The following is a 22,292-nucleotide window of genomic DNA, read 5'->3' as shown; positions in this document are numbered from 1 at the left end:
CTCTCCGTTACCTACAATTTGCAGAGCCCTAAAATAACTCAAAGGCAACGAAAAGCTAAAATCAGATATCATGGAAAATAGTGCTCTAAACCATGCAGAGTTGTCCACTGGAGATACCTCGTAATCTTTTTTGTTTATTTCAAATTTCCTCAGAATAAAGATTAGAAAGAAAGAAGACAAGGGAGAGAGGAAAGAAGGGATGAAAAAAGAAAGAAAAGAAGGAAAGAAAGAGAAAGAACCCTACTGACATCTGCTACCCACATTACACTACTGATAACATTTCGGCACATTTTGCTTCCCAGAAATAGATCTTAATAGAGCTGGACAGCATAACACTGTGTACTGTTCTGTGGACTCCTTTTTTCATTTAAAAAAGATACATAAGAAGAGTGAACACTTTCTCATCTCCGACCCTCTGGCACAATATAACGGGGATGTTCCGCAGTTTGCTTAACTAATCCGCTGTTGTTGGGTGTTTTTTGTAAGTTTTCCTACTGCAGCTAACCACACAAGAAAAACATCTCTGGCCAAATGTCTCTGCACACATCCCTGATACTTTTCTTGGGAATTCCTAGAAGTGGAGTTTCTGGGTCAGAAGCTAGGTGCCTTTTGATATATTTTGACAGACGTTGCTAAATCGCTCTACAGACGTGGTGTCCCAATTCACAAATCCTGCCAGCTGTGTGTAGTTATGCCCGTTTCGCCACAGCCTGGTCGACACAGAGCATTATCGTTCTTTCTAAGCTTTGCCAATTCAGTGGGCTACAGCTCGTGTTTCTTCGTTGTTTTAAATCTGCGTTTTGAACACCGTTGAGGTTAAAGTTTTGTATTGGCTCAAATACACCTTGCGTGAAACTTGGTGGGGATATGGGTGAAAGAAATACAAGATAAAATGATTTCTCCCCTCTCCTTGTCTTTAGTTCGGAAGAGCTGGGGACAGTTGACAACCAGAGGAACAGATATTCTCATTTTGAAAAGAAAGGACCAGACTTAAAAGCGGAACACAGAAATTTGTCTTCAAGAAACTTTTAAGACAAAATATCAAGCATACTCAGAGTGTATCCAGGAAAATAATTTCCGAATCGTGGAGCTGAAAAAAGTAGCATCAGCATTTAATTGGGGGGAGAGGTGCATTTGGTTAATAATGGAGCTTTAACACTTCTTATTGAATTCTGATTTAGTGAGATAAAAAGCATCTGTGAACTGAATTATACATAAAGGGAACAGTTTGTAGATTATTCTTGCCTGTGTCTACTTGTGTATGCTGTATAATTTAGGCCTTAATATATTTGGAGTCCTTTTTCTTTTATTGTTCAGAAGCTGAATGAATACCTTCCTCCCAAGTAACATTTGTTCGATTTTATTTATATGTGAAAACTGAAATACGGGAGGTTAGGTTCCAGTTTTGTGCCCGTAAGAAATAACACGTGAATATTTTTTCAGATCTGTTTCTAATACTCCGCACAGTTCCAGCAAGATGAAGGAGAGTGATATAAAAATATGTTATTTTATCATCAGAGTCAAAATCTCTAAAATGGATCCAAAGGGAACATAGGCATGGAGTGAAGGAAACTGACTTTATTTCCATGACTTCTCCTGCCTCTTGTGTTTTCCTTCCACTTGGCTGAGTCAAGGTCAGGATTAGGGTCAAGGCCACAGTCTCATCCGGTCCCTGGGTAACCAGTGAAAGGTGAAGTCATGGTGGAGGGGACGAGCAGGGAAGATACCATGTCAGCCCAAGACTCATCCTGCCACCAGGAATTCCTTCCACTGATTCCTAAATTGGTGACCTTGGGCAACTCATTTAACGTATCAGAGCCACCATTTCCTTCTCTGTAACATGGAGTTCATAACTACCATTTAAAGATGGCTGCGTGGGGCGCCTGGGTGGCGCAGTCGGTTAAGCGTCCGACTTCAGCCAGGTCACGATCTCGCGGTCCCGGAGTTCGAGCCCCGCGTCAGGCTCTGGGCTGATGGCTCAGAGCCTGGAGCCTGTTTCCGATTCTGTGTCTCCCTCTCTCTCTGCCCCTCCCCCGTTCATGCTCTGTCTCTCTCTGTCCCAAAAATAAATAAACGTTGAAAAAAAAAAAATTAAAGATGGCTGCGATCAGGGACATACAAGTCTTTAGCAAATCGATACACTAATGAAAGTTAATCGTTATGAGACATCTGTCTGGCCCCTGTACATCAGTCAGAAGTGGAGCACGTCCTCATTTAGTTTGTTGGAAACACAGAAATTTCCCTGTTCAAATGAAGGAGAATGCAGACGTAAATGTATTCTCAACTTGAGAGGAAGAAGTGTTTCTATTTAAGAATTGATCTAAATACAGGTTCTTAAACCGATGTCAAAAGAAGATTATATGTTTGTTTCAAAGGGCAATACCAAAGTCTTGTGCTAGAAATGAATTCCTGAGGAAAAGAAAAGAAATATGTCAATAGGCTCTTATTTGGAGGGGGCTGAAATCCCTCACACTACACTATTATCATTAGTTTTATGTTAATAGGGTTTGTTAACTTAAGTTTCTACTATTACATGCGCTTTGTGGGTTTTTGAGTTGAGGGATTAGCTCTGGCCTATGGCCCCTAATTGGATATTGTCTAATTATTAATATTCATTTTTCCAGAGAGATTTGCTTCACAGAATTAAAAAAGTTGATGAGTCGACAGTAACTACCATTCCCCTCTGATTTATAAGCATGAAAGAATATGTAATTCAAACATGACCCTCATAAACAACCCCAGTATCATTATTATAAAACAAAGCTCAAGGCTCTGGTTCCACTTCTTACTTTTTAGAATATTGAGTAAAATAGGAATTACTGACTCAGTAAATCTCATGAATTCTTTTGGCAAATATATGGCTTACATTGGATTCAGCTGTCTATCAATAGATCTCTGTTAACATTCTTCTATATTAAAATTTGAGTGGGAAGAGAAGTAGCTGTTTTTCTTCTCTTAATGGAGGAGGCAATTCTATTGAAGAAAAATTATCCCTTCATACCCAAAATTATAAATGGGCTATCTTCAGTGAAGAAGAAATACTCCCTTAAAAAAAAAGGCCAGCTAGCTCTATAGAAATTCATAGCCTTTTGTCAGAACTGATTAAAAAAAAAGAAGAAGAAGATTGAAGAAAAAAAATTGGTAGTTTGGGAGGAAACCTTCAGAGTAGACAGGAGAGGAGAAATAAGGAAAATCAACCAGGAGAAAACCAAAATAGTCAGGATGAATTATGGACAAATATTAGTGAGAATTTTAGCCATGGAAAGGCAAATGTACACATCTCTATACATCTATATTTCTCATTGTCCGTGATCAAGTATAGTAAAAAAAAAAAAAAATAGAAAGGAAGATGTCTCTCTTGATAGAAATACTGTGCCTGGTTTTTATTTTCACATGGTTTAAGTCAAGGTCTGTGAATTTCTGAGATCAGTCACTTAAGAGAAGAAGATCTTTTCATAGATTCTAGCTGATAAGATGAAAAGAAGACAGGTCTTTACAACTTTTTTGCAGTTGGTTTTAAAATGATTTTTAAATGACTTTTTGAAAAGCTGGAAAAATCTAATAATGAGGAGAAAGTCCATTTATATGCTCTTCATGGAGAAACTATTGATGAGGCTTTCCATTAACATACATGTTTTTAAAAAATCACCTTTCCCCATGAGTTGTTTTAATCTCTATGAGCCTTCGTTTCTCTCTGGGAAGACTCACAGTTGTCGAGTCCAGAGATATTTGCAGGAGTTCCTCAAATGCATGCCAAGAGCTCCCTGTGATCTGTGAGAGACCAGGAACAAGTGACAAGGAGACCGGGTCTGGGATTACGACTTTCCTATAACAGAGGGACTGAAATTCTCCCAAATATCTCAGAGAGTTATTAACAGTCTCTTCACAATATGTCCATCAACCGTATGCTAACACATCTCCACACTTAACATAAAGAGACTGGAATCTATGTGCCTCAGGGGACCCCATACGCGTATGTGAATCTGTAACTCAGACTTTCCTAACTTCTTGATTTGGATCTGGACCCTTTTAGAAACTGAAAAATGGAAGCCTAAGAAATTAAAAATCACCCTAGTAAAGACTTTCATCCTCGAAATTCTAAATTTGAATTTATACAGTTGGAGCTGAATCTTCTTTGCCATGAGAGGAAACTCGCCCCTCTGCACACCTCATGGATGCTTGGGGAGGTAGGCTCAACCAGAGTCAAATTTGTGGGTCTGGCTGGGGCTTAGTTCCTGTGTGCTCCCAGCCCCAGCTCTGTCACAGGTTATGAGGTAGAGAGAACGAGAGAGAGAGAGAGAGAGAGAGAGAGAGAGAGAGAGGTGAATTTCCTTCCTACCTGATGGGAACTCCTATAAATGGATTTATATCAACCCAAAGTTCTGATTTACCGAAAACAATTTTCTATTTCATGACTCCATTTGGCCTGACAGTAGATAAGAACCAGCTCTTGCTAAAAGAGTTAGCCTATTAGGTTATGAATAATGAATCTTAAGTCACTGGAACTGGAACTTCTTATTCTTAGGTGTGTGAAGACCAATATAGACTAACTGTGGCAAATGAGATTCCCTTCATCTCTTGGTAATAAGCCAGTTTTTCTCACTTAGGCTGACCCCACTGATGTCATGGAATGACCTGATATGATCATCATGTACTCTACGAATATCACTTCAAAAATAATGAACGAAGCATTAACATGACAGACAGCAGTGTCTTCTTTTTAATATTAAACTTTTTTTTAAAAAGCATATGAATCTAACAATAGAAGAAAATACGACGTGCGCATTGTCTCCGGTGGCTTGTTTTGAAGCTGCGCAGCAATCTGAAATTGTAAACACAAATGTCGGGGCGCCTGGGTGGCGCAGTCGGTTAAGCGTCCGACTTCAGCCAGGTCACGATCTCGCGGTCCGTGAGTTCGAGCCCCGCGTCGGGCTCTGGGCTGATGGCTGGGAGCCTGGAGCCTGTTTCCCATTCTGTGTCTCCCTCTCTCTCTGCCCCTCCCCCGTTCATGCTCTGTCTCTCTCTGTCCCAAAAATAAATAAACGTTGAAAAAAAAATTAAAAAAAAAAAACCACAAATGTCAACTAATAAAATATTTGTTTTGCTTTCTAAAATTTCAGATAACACATCCCTAATTTAATTTTTTTGAAAACCAAATGCCCATTACACCTGTAACTAATGCTTTTGATTAATAAGGCACTGTCACGCCTACAAGCTAAATTTTTCTGTACATGCCTTGAGATCATCAAAAAGCCAAATATCAGAAAAGATTCTTTGACTTTTCAGGGAATTATCGCAAAAGACTTTGCCCAGATTCAGAGATATGAGATTAGTAGAGTCCCTTTATCCCCATTGATTTCATTGGTATATGTTTACTTCTCACTCATCTACTCAAAAGGCTGGTCCGTGGAGTCAACATTTTGAATCCACGGCTCTCTTCCGTAGCCTCTTCCTTATCACGAATGCCTCTCCTGGAGCAGCGGATCTTTCCGGCTGCTTTGAAACAGCATCCTTTGACCCAAGCAGGCTGCCAACACGTTCCCATGGTGTAGTGAGAAAGATCCTGCACTTCTGCCTATCACCTATTTAGTGCAAAGCTGAGGAGCCAAGTGATTCAGAGCAAAACTCTGGAAGCCGTGTGCAATCTCCTCGATGGCACAATAGGGTAATAAGAGAACCCATCTCCAAGTATTGTTTTGAGGAGTAAATAAGTTAACGTAATCAAAGCTGTAGAACAGTATTTTCTGTCTGGCAAACAGAAAATACTTTGCTAAGTATTCACGGTTATCATTGTTTTCTGGTGGCAAAGGACCTATATTCCAGATTGTATTTGCTTAGAAAGTTCACATAATGCTTAACAGTAAGAACTCAGCGGGGGCGCCTGGGTGGCTCAGTGGGTTAAGCTTCCGACTTCCCCTCAAGTCATGATCTCCGGGTTTGAGAGTTCAAGCCCCACGTGGGGCTCTGTGCTGACCGCTCAGAGCCTGGAGCCTGCTTTGGATTCTGTGTCTCCCTCTCTCTCTGTTCCTCCCCTGCTCTCACTCCGTGTGTGTGTGTGTGTGTGTGTGTGTGTGTGTCAAAAATGAATAAAGATTTTTAAAAATGTAAAGGAAAAAAAACCAATAAGAACCCCACAGCTCTGCTGATCCAAATTCTACTTCCTCCCTTGTGAGCTGTGTGACCTTGGGGAAGTTACTTGAACTCTCTGAGGAAGTGCCTCCGTTTCCCCTTGTGTCGAACGACACCAACGACAGTATTTCAGAGTTGCTGTGAAGATTAAATAAATTATTACATTTAAACGGTGCCCAAGGGGCGCCTGGGTGGCGCAGTCGGTTAAGCGTCCGACTTCAGCCAGGTCACGATCTCGCGGTCCGGGAGTTCGAGCCCCGCGTCGGGCTCTGGGCTGATGGCTCAGAGCCTGGAGCCTGTTTCCGATTCTGTGTCTCCCTCTCTCTCTGCCCCTCCCCCGTTCATGCTCTGTCTCTCTCTGTCCCAAAAATAAATAAACGTTGAAAAAAAAAGAAAAAAAAGAAAAAAAAGAAAAAAACGGTGCCCAAGGCGTATAAGAAAAGCTGAGTAAGTGTCGCCTGTGGCATCAGAAATATTAACATTAGTACTACCCTCATTTTTAATTTTTAGCAATTCTTCATCTCTCACTCGAACCCTTATTTTCTCGGGCAGCCTTCACTGACTGGCTCAGCTCTTCTTAGCTTCTAGCTCCCCTCACGATGGTTCTAATTTGATAGCTCTGTCTATAATACTTTGATAAACATGTCTCTCAGGAAGCTTCTTGAAGGCCGGGTGTGGGGCCTAGTCTTGGCTCACCATTTTTTCCCAAACTGTGAGCCTCTGGCAGAGGGTCAGTCGTCAATAAATCTCAGTGAATGAATGCTATCAGAGTCTCCACGTCCAGCCATCAATCTTGGTCACTCAGACCCGGAGCTTGTAACAGAAACGGAGTGTTGCCAACCAGGGCACGGGGGTTATGGTGTCGGAATTTGCCCTGGGCTTGAAGGGCGCACGGCCTTCGTTTTCCTCGCGTGGCTTGTCCTTGTACACGACAGGCCCCGAACTAGCCACACCTCACGGTCTTCTGTGCCCACCGAGGTGAGACTGTCCTCTCTTTCAAAATCCACACCACGGCCCCATGCGGTCTGGCTTCATTTCCACTCCTGACTCTAATCCCAGAACCCCCTGCGGCCACATCACTTCCCCGCGTGCCACAGGTCACCCCAGGGGCCACCTTACCCTTTCCGTCTACGCAGCTGTGTGAGCTCTTACATCGCCAGTGTGCCTCCCTATTTTGAGGATCTCACTGCAGCCAGCAGGGGAAGATCAGCAGATTAGAAAATCCAGCTTAATTGAAATTGTGAACCTTGTCAAATTCAAATAACAGAGCGAGGCAGAAATGCTAGCCTCTTTCCACCCAGCAAAATAAGCCGAGGTTAAGTAATTAAGCTAAAAGGTTTTTATTTATTTATTTATTTTTTTATAAAACCACAATAGAGAGGAAGGGAAAGAAAATATTTATTGAAATATTGCTCAGCAGAGGAGCGCGGAGAACAGGCACCTCATTTTCATGAGCATCCAATGTGCAGTAGGCATAAAATCATACAGTTAAATTACAGAATACCAACACTTTAAATCATGCATACATACATACAAACAAGATGTTTAAAAAATAAATGTAACCTTATTTCAAATCGTCAGTGCTTCCCTCCAGAATAAATTTAACAATTTAGTCCTTAAAACCTTGGTAGAGTTTCTATAAAAGTATAAGCAATTTTAGTCTCAATTTCAGATACTAAATATATAAGCTATATTTAACACGCCTACAAAGCTCTTCATCAACTTAGGACGGGGTTATATCCCTATAAACCCACCCCAAGTGGACAACATCCTAAGTGGAAAATGCATTGAATACACACACCTAGCCTCCCAAACATCACGGCTTAACCAGATCCACCTTAAATGTGTTCAGAACACTGACATTAGCCTGCATTTGGGCAAAATCATCTCACACAGAGCCCATTGTGCAATAAAGCATTGACTATCTCATGTAACTTATTGAATACTGTACTGAAAGTGACAAACCGACTCAGAATGGCTGTCAGTCACTTACCCCCATGGTCGCCGGCTGACAGGGAGCTGCCTCTGCCCAGCGTCACGAGAGAGGATCGTATCCCACATCATAAAGCCAGCCCGGGACAAGATCTAAATTCCAAATTCCAAGTACAGTTTCTACTGGATGCATATCACTTACGCACCATCATAAAGTCAAAAGATCATAAGTGGAACCATCGTAAGTCGGGACCAACTGTATTTTAAACGTTACACCACTTCAAGGGGCGCCTGGGTGGCACAGTCGGTTAAGTGTCCGACTTCAGCCAGGTCACGATCTCGCGGTCCGTGAGTTCGAGCCCCGCGTCAGGCTCTGGGCTGATGGCTCAGAGCCTGGAGCCTGTTTCCCATTCTGTGTCTCCCTCTCTCTCTGTCCCAAAATAAAATAAACTGTCATGCTCTGACATGCTCTGTCATGCTCTGTCATGCTCTGTCATGCTCTGTCTCTCTCTGTCCCAAAAATAAATAAATGTTGAAAAAAAACAAAAAAACAAAAAAAAACAAAAAAAAAGTTACACCACTTCTTACTCTCACAAATCAAATAAATGTGACGTTACAACTCAAAACAAGCTATTTTAAGCCCATTGGCTATGCTCGTGTTGCTTGGCCAGATTTAACATCTCTGCTATCACTATTTTATAAAACTGAGTTTCATTTTATTTTCCAGTATTTAAAGTTTATTTATTTATTATGAGAGACAGAGAGAACGTAAGTGGGGAAGGAGCAGAAAGGGAGGGAGAGAGAGAAGCCCAGGCAGGCCCTGTGCTGCCGGTGCAGAGACTTTCACCAGGCTTGAACTCACCAACCGTGAGAGCGTGACCTGACCCGAAATCAGGAGTCGGATGCTCAATTGACTGAGCCCCCAGGCACCCCTATTTTATAAAACTAAGCTTAAAACAATATCCAGTCAATTTGAAATATCAGCAATAACCTGGCCAATCGAGCACACAAACTTGCTTTTGCTTGACAATTCCAAGGTGTTGTTGTAGAAGGTCCTTTTTTGCCCCCACAAATGTTTCCTCTTGCTTCTTTCTAAGACATGACTTCCCATTATCCGTCACTCTAAGCAATGGATGATGATCCAGTTTAACATACCAGGAGAAGGTAGCTGCGATGAGAACTGTTTGATGAATAACAGTTAAAGATAAAGTTCAAACCCATTACAATTCTTCCTCTTAACAATAATTAATTGAAATAGTTCACACAGACACGGACATAGAAGAGGAAGTGAATGTTGGATATGTATTAAAAACATAGACTATTGACTCAGGAGACCGTAATGGCCCTTTCATTATCTTCAGGAGTTATTGTATGAAAACACTTTTGCAAAGTTTTTTAAATGAGCAGTATTGACCTGATAGACCACAATAGTTCCAAAGAGGGCATTAGTATCCATCTTCAAGCAAGTATTTATATTGTTTAAAACCATTATTGGCACTTGTGCAAAAATCTCTTTCAACTCCAGCACAGAGACTGCCTGAGAAAGTGGTCCAGTAATATCCATTTAGGAAAAAAAAAAAAAAAAAAGTCAAACTCACTCTTGCTTATCTTTTCAAAGCAATGAAACTATATACTCTAATAGATTTATTTCTCATTAAATTATATTGGATGCTTTGTTTCCTTTGATTTAAATCTTTTCTAATGTAATCAAATGCCAAAAATAATGTAGAGTAGGCTTTTTTGGTAAGAAAATTAAATTGCTCTGCACATTAACTTGTTGAGTGGTTAGATTTGGTCTTTGTGGTAGCAGATTACATCTGCCATCAATTACTTAGAGTTAGAGGAGATTGAAAGTTATTTTTTTTTTATTTTTTTTTCCAACGTTTATTTATTTTTGGGACAGAGAGAGACAGAGCATGAACGGGGGAGGGGCAGAGAGAGAGGGAGACACAGAATCGGAAACAGGCTCCAGGCTCTGAGCCATCAGCCCAGAGCCTGACGCGGGGCTCGAACTCACGGACCGCGAGATCGTGACCTGGCTGAAGTCGGACGCTTAACCGACTGCGCCACCCAGGCGCCCCTGAAAGTTATTTTTAATATCAGCTCTGGCCATTGCTATGCGGGCGAAACCATACCTGCCTCATGGTTTTCCAGTTACACGTCCACTCTCCTGAAGGAACAGCGCGACTCAGAAACCCACTGCCGGGTTCCTACTGTGTCGTGTAAATGGAGACTGTGTGTCCTCCTGGTATTTGACAAGTATGGAATGCTGGTGGCCTGAAAAATAGAGTGCTGATAGCGACATGATATCCCTGTCACTCAAACATAGTCTGATCTAAGGATCTATTATGTGCTCACTAGACTGTGAGCCCCTCAGATTCAGGTTTGTGTCTTTATTAGCTTGGATTCTTTGACTGCAAGCATTAGAAACGAACTCCGGGGAATGAGTGGGAAACGAGAAGGGGAAAAGAGAAGTCAGTGGAAGAATAAGAAGGTACTTACAGAGAGGCCAAAACAGAAGGCAGAAAGAGCAGGTTTCCAACAACCAGGAATCAGGAGACACCAGAAGGTTTCAGAGACAGGACATACTCAAAGACTGTCCCCCCTTTCCTCTCTGTCACCAACACTGGAACGAAGGGACCAGTTCTTACCAATTTTAAGTCAGGACGTTCCTCTTCTCAAAGCTTATCACTCCAGGAGAGAATGTCCAACTGGCTATCTGTAGGTTCTATGTCAACATGTTGCATACTCTAGGATGGTGAAAAGGAAGATCCCCCGTGGAGCCCTTAGGCTTCTATAGTGTTACAGAGACTCTGATTTACCACCCAGCCAAGGTTCCAAACAGAGGAGGGACGTCAATGTCCCAGGAGGAGATCAGGGGGCTCTTAAAAAGGGGAATGGATATTAGTCAGCGAGAAATGTCCACATACGAAAGATACTCATAGTAGCTAGTAGCTAGAAATGTCCACACACAATAGATAGTATCTATTATCCACATATAGTAGATACTCAATAAATATTTTCTGAATGAATGAACTGGGGAAAGAATGAACGGATGAACAGTTGTAGAGGAGACATAACAACCCTTATTTCCTTCTATTGCGGTCAAACGCAAATCAGATAATGACAATCACAGTCACAATGGTAAGCACAGAGGCATTCCAATGCCTTTTCGGCAAAGCAAATTTATGTGAACCCTGTCTTCTAAGTTTCTTTCGTTATGAAATCAGAGAAAATTGTCAGCTTATAATATTGATCCCTGGATGTGTTAAAAATGAAACAGACTTATAATAGTAATATGTTTAAAAGAAGGCCTATAACTTTTGTTGAAAATGTTAATATCACTCGCAATATTAGGAACTATGTTTTCCCATCACATTCACATAAAGGGAGCTAATATTTTTTCTTTCTTTTTTTAATAATGATAGTAAAATGAAACCTGGCATTTATTGGTCTTGCTGTTATTAAATTTTTTCTTATGAAAAAGCACAGCTTTAAAAATCTTTACATTTTCTCATTGCCAAAAGGTCTTAAGTCCTTTCCTCATCTTGATGGTGATACCCGAGTTTAAGAGTATAGATGATCCGGTGCCTACATTTTATAAGGCACTGACACTGGGGCGCCTGGGTGGCGCAGTCGGTTAAGCATCCGGCTTCAGCCAGGTCACGATCTCGCGGTCCGTGAGTTCGAGCCCCGCGTCAGGCTCTGGGCTGATGGCCCGGAGCCTGGAGCCTGTTTCCGATTCTGTGTCTCCCTCTCTCTCTGCCCCTCCCCTGTTCATGCTCTGTCTCTCTCTGTCCCAAAAATAAATAAATGTTGAAAAAAAAATTATAAGGCACTGACAATGCTCAAATCACTGCCCAACAAGTAAGGTGTGGTGGAAATATTTAGAATGTACAGTATCAGGCAGAAAACTTGCATCTTAATAAGTGAGGTACTTATGGCCAATTAATGTTTTTAAGTTTCTTTATTTATTGTTGAGAAAGAGAGAGAGCAGGGGAGGGACAGAGAGACGAAGAGAGAGAGAATCCCAAGTGCAGAACCCAACATGGGGCTTGAACCCATGGAACTGTGAGATCATGACCTGAGCTGAAATCAAGAGTTGGACACAACCGACTGAGCCACCCAGGCGCTGTGCCAGTTTATTTTAATAGAATTTCTGCTATTCTAGGCTCCTGTCAGTGTTTCCCTTGTTGACTTTTATGGGATGGGAATTGGTCAAGCGAATGCCGTGACAAGACAGGTAAAAGCAACAGTCAAACTCTCTGGACTCAAGGAGTCTGTGCATAAGACCATCCTCATTGATTTCCTCCTGTTCAGTCATTCATTTGGCAGTACCTTGTTGGCACGGATGTGAGGACTGTAAAACTTCACTGCTGGGTACTCAACGAGGTGCTACTGATTCTCTTCAATGCTAGAACCTAAATTAACGTGACTTGCTGGTGGGAGCAGCATGTCATTTTTTTATGGCATTTTCTTTATATACCGAGTTAAATCAGCAGTTGAGCGACAGTGTTAGGTGTTGTGGGGGCTAAGGGAGTGGACAGGGTAAGATCCTTCATGTGAAAGAGATTAAAGCTCATTTATGGGACAAGCTGGGAAGCACAGAGTTATCTAGATTATCTCACTCTGTACATCTTTTGATTCTATCCGTATGCAAACGAGTATGTGGGAAATAATAGAGGTGAAATACGGGATCCACCAAGCAAAGGTCTTCATAGTTTGGCAAGAAGGGAGAACTTCTTCATAGGGAGAACTTCTTCATAGGGAGAACTTCTCCATTTGTGATAAATGGTCATCGTGTTTACTCTACACCCATACCTACAGAGGTCTTGATGGTGAACTTGAAAACAATAGTTTAAAATCCTCTGGTAGAGGACCTGATTTCTATTTTCTTCTAAATCAACAAGCTTTTCAAAAATAGAAAAAAAAAATGTCATTTTGGAGAAATTTTACTGAGCTTTCTGAGCTATATGCAAAAACAAAAACAAAACAAAATCTGACACATCTCCCTGGGTTTTAAAAGGTAATAGCAGCTTTTTGCTCAGCCAAACTGTTATAAGTCCTTATTGCTAGAAGTCTCTTTCATGCTGAATAAGTACATGCATTTTCACAGATTTTCAGGTTGCTTTCAATAAAAGTGTTTGAGAATTGAAAAATAGAGCTTCTTAGTTGTAGTTCGGAATTAATTGTTCACACTAGGCCTGGGTTAATTTGCATACATTTCTTTTTATTGGGGGCCAGGGTAGCTATTGTTCATTTCCAAAAAATAGTATTTCCTCATCATGTAAAATACGAAACCAGGTTCAATCAGAAACTTCAGTCTTTAGAATAATCACAATCTTCATTGAGTCATTTCCCCCAAACCAAGAAAAACAGCTCAGTGTTTTCTGTCAATGCAGCAAAGTGTGGATTTTGATAGGATCTTAATAATGATGGCGTAATTAAACTGCTGTCCCCAAACTTGGTGTTGCTGAGACATTATGGACAGAAAGGGAAAGCTGGTTGAAACCTATCTAATTTGGGACTATGGTAGCAATTTGTAGAAAGGGTGTCCTGAATGAGTTTGATGAACGCAATAGGAAAATACCAAAGGTGCATTTGATCTGGAAAGGAAATGAATGTGGTTGTCCAGCCCATGGACCCCCGCCCTGGCCCCTGACATCACCCACCAAACAGAGCTCTATTGGCCCTGCGTCAGCCTCCCTTTGGACGAGGAGGTTTACCTTACTTTCTTTTTTTAATGAAATCTCCTAATAAATTTCTAGAAAGGATTTTTCTTAGAAGAACGGAATTGGCTGTGTCCCAAGATAATCATTTCAATAACAAAGCTGTGGAGTCGTGGAACGGGAATAAATTAGGAATTAAATAGGGGAATCGTAGGAGAACTTGTCCCAGATGAACAATTGCGTGAAAACTTCAATGGAGTTGACATTTCCTCTGTGTGAAAGTGACAGACCTGATAAATAACGCAAAAACAATAATCAACAGATTGACAAATCAACTAATGAGATATTTATTAAGCGCAAGGCACTGTTTTAAGTGCTGTGAGTGTGCAGAGATTACTTTTTCCAACTCTCTGAAAGTCCTCCTGCCTTCCCAGGTGACACCCTCAGGCCTCTGGAGGATTCAAAGCCTGTCACCGGGGCCTCTCTGACTTCCTTGGCCCAGCTAACTCCATCCCCTGTGCCAGCCAGCCACGCAGCCCTCTCATTTATTGCTCACTTTGCTTCTTCTGTTTCTGTCCATCAACATGATGAAGTAGCTCCCACAAACACAGAAACCGACCAACCAACCAAGCCCTCAGTGGGCCTCCAGCTGCTCTCCCTCCCCCTCTCCTCCTCACCGTCCCTTCCCCCTCCTTCTCCTTCTTCATCCCTTCGTTCCGTCAAGGAGAACGTGGCTTCTATTCTTACTTCACTGGACCACTGTGACAAATTCCCTTACTGCCCTTTATTTTTTAATGTTTATTTATTTGTTTTTGAGAGAGAGAGAGTGGGGAGGGGGCAGAGAGTAAAAGAGAGAGAGAATCCCAAGCAGACTCCACACTGCCAGTGCAGAGCCCGACTCAGGGCTCCATCCCATGAACCATGAGATCATGACCTGAGCAGAAATCGAGAGTCAGATGCTTAATCAACTGAGCCACCCAGGTGCCTCCCACTACTGTCCTTCGAATTGGCCACTAACATAGCCTTTGTGTTATGAACCCTGATAACACATGTTAACTATTCCTTTTGCCTCTGAGACATCCCTCTGCCCGCTCATCTTTGGCATTTCCTCTTCCCAGCATTGTCTTCCATCTTGTCTTCTCCTTACTCACACACCCTCATCACATGACTTTCATTTTTGCCTGTATAAGATGATGACCCCTCAGTACCTACCCCGGACATGCTACCTCCCAGAGCTTCTGATGCCTGCATCACTTCTTGGACCCCAATATTGGCTGTCCTGCCAGATCCAGTCTCGTGGTTCAACCCACACTCTTTCCCCTCTCTTGTCATCATCCCCTAATAACCTTGTCTCCCCTGAAACCAAAACTATGGCATCATCTTAATCTCACCGTTCTCTCTACCTCACATTCAACTCTAAAGTTAATTAACTAATCTCCAACTGTAACTAATGTACCTTTTAAACATATCTCAAATTATAATCCCCTTCTCCCTTCACCCCCCCCCCCGCACATTTTAGTTATTAGTTTAAATGTTGAAGTTGTACAAACTCAGAGTTGGGCTTTATTTCGTGCGATACTCTCTTCCTGGAGAATCTTACCCCAGTCTACAACTGTAAATTTATACATGACTTGGAGATAGCCAAATTTATTTCCTCATCCCCCTCCTCTCTTCAATATTTCAAGGTCGACTTTCTGAACTGACCACCTGACTCTACATGTGGAAGTTTTACGAGCATTTCCAGTACAACTTGTTCAAGCTCAGTTTAACACAGCTATGGCTAAGACTGCCAGTCGTTCTGCAGTGCCCCACATCTCCTTCTGCTCACCCACAATAATAACCCCCTAGAACCATAGCTGGCTAGTTGACCAGCAGAATTAACACCACATTTCTCACCCGTTCCCACAGTCGTGCATAGTCATGTGCCTAACTCGGGTCCAATGGGACCATGTTAGTCAGGGTTCGCCATGAAACAGGTGTGTGTGTGTGTGTGTGTGTGTGTGTGTGTGTGTATAGATAGATGATAAATCAGTAAGAAGATAGATGATAGATAGATAGATAGATAGATAGACAGATGAAAGAGAGATTGATTTTAAGGAATTAGTTGACGTGATTGTAGAGACCGATAACTAAAATCTGACAGGTTCAAAACCCTAGGAAGAAATGAAAAGTAGTCTGTAGGCAGAATTTCCTCATCCTCGGGGGACATCAGTCTTTTTAAAATTAAGGCCTTCAATTGATTGGATGGGGTCCATCCACATCATGAAATGTGATCTGCTTTGCTGAAAGTCTACTGACTTACATGTTCATCTAATCTAAAAAAATACCTCCCTAGAAACATGTAGATGAGTGTTTGGCTAAACATCTGTGTATTATGCCCTAGTGAAGTCGACATAAAATTAACTATCACAGGGATATAAGCAGAAGTTGTATGTACAACTTCTAGCAAGTGTACTAAAAGGGAAAGATGCTCTTTTCTTTCCCTCACTTTTTCCTTCCTGCTGACCAGAGGCTGGATGTTTATATCACAGTCCCAGCATCCAAGTAGTCCATGAGGTGACCCTGGGAACAAAAGCCACACATATGATATAACAAGATAGAAAAAACTGTGGATTCCTTACCCTGTGGAGGGCCACACCAGCCCACATCAGCCTGCAAATGATTTGAATGTGAGGGATAAACTTATTTCTTGCTAAACTACACTAGCGGGGGGTTTTCTGTTATTCCCAGCCAAAACCAATCCTAGTTTGTAACTTCTCTGACCTACTTCTCCTCTGGTGTTTTTCTTTGGACGGATAAAAACATCAACATCTACCCAGGCTGTAGGAGCAAGAAAATATGGACATCCGTGGAACCAGTCTGTTCCTCATCATCCCCCTCACATCCAGCCAGCCGCCGAATTCCACCGCTGCTGTCACCCCATTCGAAGCCACCATTGACTCATTACATTGATAAAATAACTTTCTTCTCACTCTCCCAACAATTCCTCTGCCTCCCTCTCCATTCTGCATGTGTAACCAGGGTTCTCTTTTCAAAACGTAAACGGGATGGATTGTGTCACGTTCTTGCTCGAAAGTCCTCAATGGCTTCTTGAGAATTCTAAATCCTTCCAAATCCTTGACCAACAGAGCTCTGTGTGACCTCCCTCCACCCAGCTGTCTAATTTCATCCCACAATTTTGCTCATTTACTAAATTCCAGTAAAGCACAGCCCAGAGGTCCCCTCCTCCCCACCTTCTTCCACTTGGTGCATGCTGTGGCCTCTGAGTCACCTCCCTTCCTCCTCCTCTGGACAATGCCAGTGAATTCTTCAAGACTTGATTCAAGTTGTCCTCTCCAGGCACTCCATCCATTTTGGAAAAAGGGACCCTACGTTGTGCTCCCACAGAAGTCCACATGTAATCCTGTCATTATGATATTGTATTAATAATGACAGCTAATATTCGTCAAGGGTTTATTATGTGTTAGGCACTATTCTAAGTACTTTACATATGTTTACTCATTTAAGGAAATATCATCCTCAGTTTCAAGAAAAGGAAATGGAGGCCTGAAGAGTTTAAGTTACTCGCCCAGGGCCACATAGGCAGCCCGACCCCAGAGCCCATCCTGTTAATGGTCAAGCTGCACAAAACACATCGCTGCATGCATATCGGCTCTCTATGATTACGTGGCTCTACTCTTCACGCTCTCCCTCCGTATTACTGTAAACTCCTTTTGAGCAGACATCACGTCTAATATATCTTTCTATTTCTAACACCTATGGAACAGTGCTAGGTCATAGTATGTGCTTAACAAACATTTCTTGAACTAAATGGAAAACCAAGTCTCTAGGCTCAAGCAAAGAGCAAGATATGCATTTATGAAAGATGAAAAAGTCATTACGTGTTTAATTCTCAGTACAGGTTTTCCTTTTCTCCTTTATGACAGTCTCATGCATATGTTAACAAAATATGGTCCAAACCTCATCCCAGTGAGGCAGATGCCAAATGACTAGCCTTTGGTATTCCTGGAAGCTGCATTTTGTTTGATAATCTACAGTCATTTTTCAGGTAACTGATGTTGAGTGGGAATGTTTTGGGGCAGAGGTGGTCTTGGCCATTTCAATCACTGTCAGAAGGGAAATTCAGGGCAACTAACAGATATATATCCCTTGTCTTCTGCTGCTGCTGTGAAAATTGATCTCTGAAATGCTTTGACTCTGGGTGAAAGTAGCTGTATGTCATAAAAGCAGCCCCGCAAAGATCTTTGCGCCCAGTGTAAGTGACAATTTTCGATGGTCCGGTAGAAAGAAAACGTATCCTTATTTTATGATCTTTAGCCATTGGACTAGAAAGCAAGCTGGAGACAGTTGTGTTTACGCTATGATCACTCATCTGGATTACTTCTTTATCTCACACGTATGTATATGATTTCATGAAGCATCAATTCATGCATTTTCTCCCCTTTAGGACTTTAAGAAGCTCCACCGGAATAGGGATGATGCTCAGGGAAGACCCTGGCATGCTGTAGGTACTTAGACCACACCTGAACAGAGATGGATGGGTCAGATACATCCGGTTACTCAGGACCAGCCTGAAGAGCCGGCTGAGGGGTTCCATTTTTTGTTTTAGATAATGAACAGTTTTCTCAATGACTGACATTATATTGGCAGAAAACATTGAGATTAGCAGTATTGATAGCAAGTCTGAAGCTTAGGGTAAACTTCACGTGTCTACATTCTAGAGATCATTCTAAACTGAATCTGCAAGTACGTGAAGTGGAATTTGGTGAGCACCTATCCCAGGTAACGCTTTGTGCCAAGTTTCAGGTACGAACAAAGAATAATACTTTGTCCTCGTGAGTCAAGAAAGGCAACCAAATTTAGGAGGGATACCAAAAAATCCCCTCTAATCATGATAAGTAAGTGTTTAATGCAATATTTTAAAAAAAAAGAAATTAACGTTAAAATCAATTATTAACAAAATATCAACATTTTAAATAAAGAGAAGATCAGTTACAGGTTTGTATCAAGCCATAGTGGGGCCTGCAGCAAAAATAAAAATCAGTAGTGGATATTTTGGGGTTTTTTTCTTTAATTTTTTAATGTTTCTTTATTTTTGAAAGACAGAGAGACAGAGAAAGAGAGACAGAGTGCGAACAGGGGAGGGGCAGAAAGAGAGAGGGAGACTCAGAATCTGAAGCAGGCTCCAGGCTCTGAGCTGCCAGCACAGAGCCCAACACGAGGCTCGAACTCATGAGCCGGGAGATCATGACGAGAGCCAAAGTCAGATGATTAACCAACTGAGCCACCCAGGCGCCCCCTTGTGTTTATTTTAAAGTGTTGATGTCTTTGGGCACCTGGGTGGCTCAGTCACTTGTTTCTGAGTCTTGATTTCAGCTCAGGTCATGATCTCACAGTCATGAGATTTAGCCCTGCCTCAAACTCCCTCACTGGGCATGGAACCTGCTTAAGATTCTCTCTCTCTCTCTCTCTCTCTCTCTCAAAAATAAAATAAAATAAAATAAAATAAAATAAAATAAAATAAAATAAAATAAAAGTTAATGTTTCGTTCATGATGGATTTTTTGCATTATTTTTTTTAAATATTGCATTAAAATATATATTTTTTTTATTACAGAGGGGTTTTGATGTCTTGTAGATGTTGTGTCCGAGGACATTGCCTCCCTTGCCTCACCCCAGGCCTGGACCAGCCCATGAGACTCTCAGAGCGAAGTTTGGGAATGCAACAGATGCAGACAGTGAATGAAATAAAATTACATGTTCTTCTGGGGAGACACTACAGGTGCTGAGTGCCTGGCCCATCAGGACTCAAGGAGCCGATAACTCTGGGGACTGTTAGAGGGTGAGTAGGGGTTAGTCCGTGTATACATGGGATGCCAGTGTGGCAGATGGGCGAGAACGAGCAAAGCATGAGAAATTGAGGGAAACCTTGTGGTGTGCCCAAGGACACACAGGGACAGTGGTATGGACAGAAAGGAGCTTGTGCAACAAGGCAGCAAGGATGGATGGGGCTGGAAGGAAGGGCAAGGCCAGCTCCCAGATGCCTAGTTTACCACACTGAGGTGCTTAGACCGTCCTTGCTCCTTGTCTCATGCTGCCTCCATGCTCTCACTGCCTCTTAGTGGCTTAGGGTCCCACGTGCTGGACCACAAAGCCATAACCCAACAGGTTCTGTGGTCGACATTCAGAGACAGCCAGTTCACCTGACAGAATTTCATCCCAAGGGATCCAATGTTCGGGCTGGCTACACTAGTGAGGACATTTTCTCTGTAGATTTCTAAAAACAGTGCTTTAATTCAGAACTGTGATTCCAGAAGTGGTAAATTTTCTTAATGTAGCAAACCTGAGGACAGATGGGGACTCAGCGTATCGACCATAAGAGACTGCCGAGACAGCATATGCAAAGGGCCTGTGGCTGCATCCAGTACTCTAGAGACAAGGACACCTCAGGATCAATTCTTTTAAATTGCCATGTGTTGAATGAAGAGTATATTGTCAGCATGATGCCAAGTTTAAGAGGAGAATAGAAAAGACATATAAAGTATGGGATCTCCTCTTCATTTTGTGATATGTTAGACACAGTAAAGGGGTGAGACAGTTTAAGTGACAATGTTACCGATATGGATAACGAGGACTATAGTATTTTAGGACAGTTAGAAAAAAATGTCAGTGATGATACACAATTTATGTTTCTAAAACTCAGAGCTGATCATCCAAAGCCTTTCTTAAGTAGTCCCCGACCCTCCCTTACTAAACCTCATTTCTTAAAACACCCTATAATGCAGGCTTGCCTCAACCCCTCAGGTTTCTACACACTCTCCAGTCCCCACCTGAATCATCCCTGATCCCCACTGGATCACCCATGACTTGGTTCATGCTTTTCCTTCTGCCCGGAGAGCCCTTCTCCGTACTCCTCCAGGGGGATTTCACTCAGCTTCCACACCCATGGTCACGAGCCCTTCTCTGGGAAGCTTTTCGATCACCTCTCCTTCAATGTAGCCAAACTGTGCTTGAGAATGTGATTTTAGTATGATTTTTTTTTTCTCTCAGGAACATAGCACTCAGTGCATGCTATTACCATTTGTTACCTGTATGACCCCGGATTTCGTGCACTTTTCATTCACTGAATGCCTAGGACAGCAGTGGACTTAATAAAAAGTTGTTTGGCTAAAGTAATCTTTGGAGTTTAACAAAGGAAACTAAAAATGATCAACGTGACACTCATTCAAAAGGGTGCGAAGGGGTTAAATGAGTTGGAATGCTTTCATCCAGAGGAGAGAAGGCTAACCAATTTACTAATAACTGTTTTCAGAATGTCGAGTGGAAAATCATGATCGGTTTGAGATTTCTCACAAAAACAGCAAATTCTTCATAAATAATGTCACTCTCAAAGGCCCGAGATGGTTTCATGGAAAATATGTTGATAGGTATCTTGAAGTTTATTTTCAACCATCCACCAAAATCATGAGAAAGCTCACAGTGGAAAAAGAAATTGTTAGAAATGTTATGGTCTGAACATCAGTCAGGAAACAAAGAAAACAAAGCCAAAGAAAGAGTTAACAGAATTTAGAAACCACCCTTTCGGTCATGTCTTTACTTCCTTCTCCCAAACGTCACGAGCCAAGGGCAAAACGCAAGTCTCTACTTGAAATTTTCAGTCATTTGTCACTGTTTCAAATATTAGATTCTTTAAAACACCGATGTATTTTTTTTTTTTTGGCCATGAAAATGGATGTGTAAGTGCAGAAAGACCATGCATATGATTAGCATAATAATGGGAAACACGCACAAAGCTTTGGCCCCTCTTGACCTCTCTGACCTTCAGCACTTCAGCTGGAGTTAGAAATGGCTCTGGGTTTTTCGACTTAGTATGCAAAGGTGGGCGGAGGTGGCATCATTCCTTAAAATCATCGCCCTCAGAGAGTGACAAGGTGTAAATTTCCAAAATGTTTGAAATTTCCATCCACTCGTTCTGATGTGTTGCAATGCGGAGAGAGCCAAGCTCTAGTTAAGGATTTATCTCAGGCTCCGAAGCCCCAGGCCAATGAAAGCCGAACGCGCTGTGAAGGTGAACCGCACAGTCTCCAAAGCTAAAGAGCCATCCACATCAATTTGCAGCCAGCTAAGTGGCTTCAGCGGTGGGAGAGCTATTTACACTCCCTTCCCAGCCAAGAATTATGGTTCTGTAACCAGGAGGAAAGCGAGGGGAATTGAAGGGGCTGCTCAGAAATATAATGGTCATTTATGGCTAAAGTACCTCCATAACAGTGGGCCCCTAGCTTTCATCTGCAGCATACTTGAGGAATTTGCAATGAAACACGTACACACACAAAACACAGCCCCCCCCCCCCCAGAGACTTTCTGTGACATGCCCATCCGTATTGTGAAAAAACAAAACTCAACTGAGTAAATTTTAAAGATCTTATTGGCTGTATTCAACGATTCATGAGTTGGGCAGCATCCCATCCAGCAGATAGAAAGGAGCTCCCAGGAGCTGTACAAAGTGGGAGCCTTTTGTAGGCAGGAGGGGAGGGGGCAGGAACTAGCAAAGTGCAGATGGTTT

The 22,292-nt window shown here is 42.1% G+C and overlaps 1 long non-coding RNA gene across 1 annotated transcript in view; it reads right to left on the bottom strand.

The window, feature by feature from the left end:
* Positions 1-8,186, bottom strand: part of LOC111560541 — a 30,307-nt gene extending 22,121 nt beyond the window's left edge. The window contains exon 1 of the long non-coding RNA XR_002742518.2: positions 8,123-8,186. This is a non-coding gene — a long non-coding RNA (uncharacterized LOC111560541). The remainder of the gene's footprint in view (positions 1-8,122) is intronic.
* Between the last annotated feature and the right edge of the window lie 14,106 nt (positions 8,187-22,292).

This window comes from Felis catus, chromosome B2 (assembly GCF_018350175.1).
Source record: "Felis catus isolate Fca126 chromosome B2, F.catus_Fca126_mat1.0, whole genome shotgun sequence".
In the NCBI taxonomy this organism is placed as follows: Eukaryota; Metazoa; Chordata; class Mammalia; order Carnivora; family Felidae; genus Felis; species Felis catus.
This window is presented reverse-complemented; position numbering and strand designations above follow the sequence as displayed.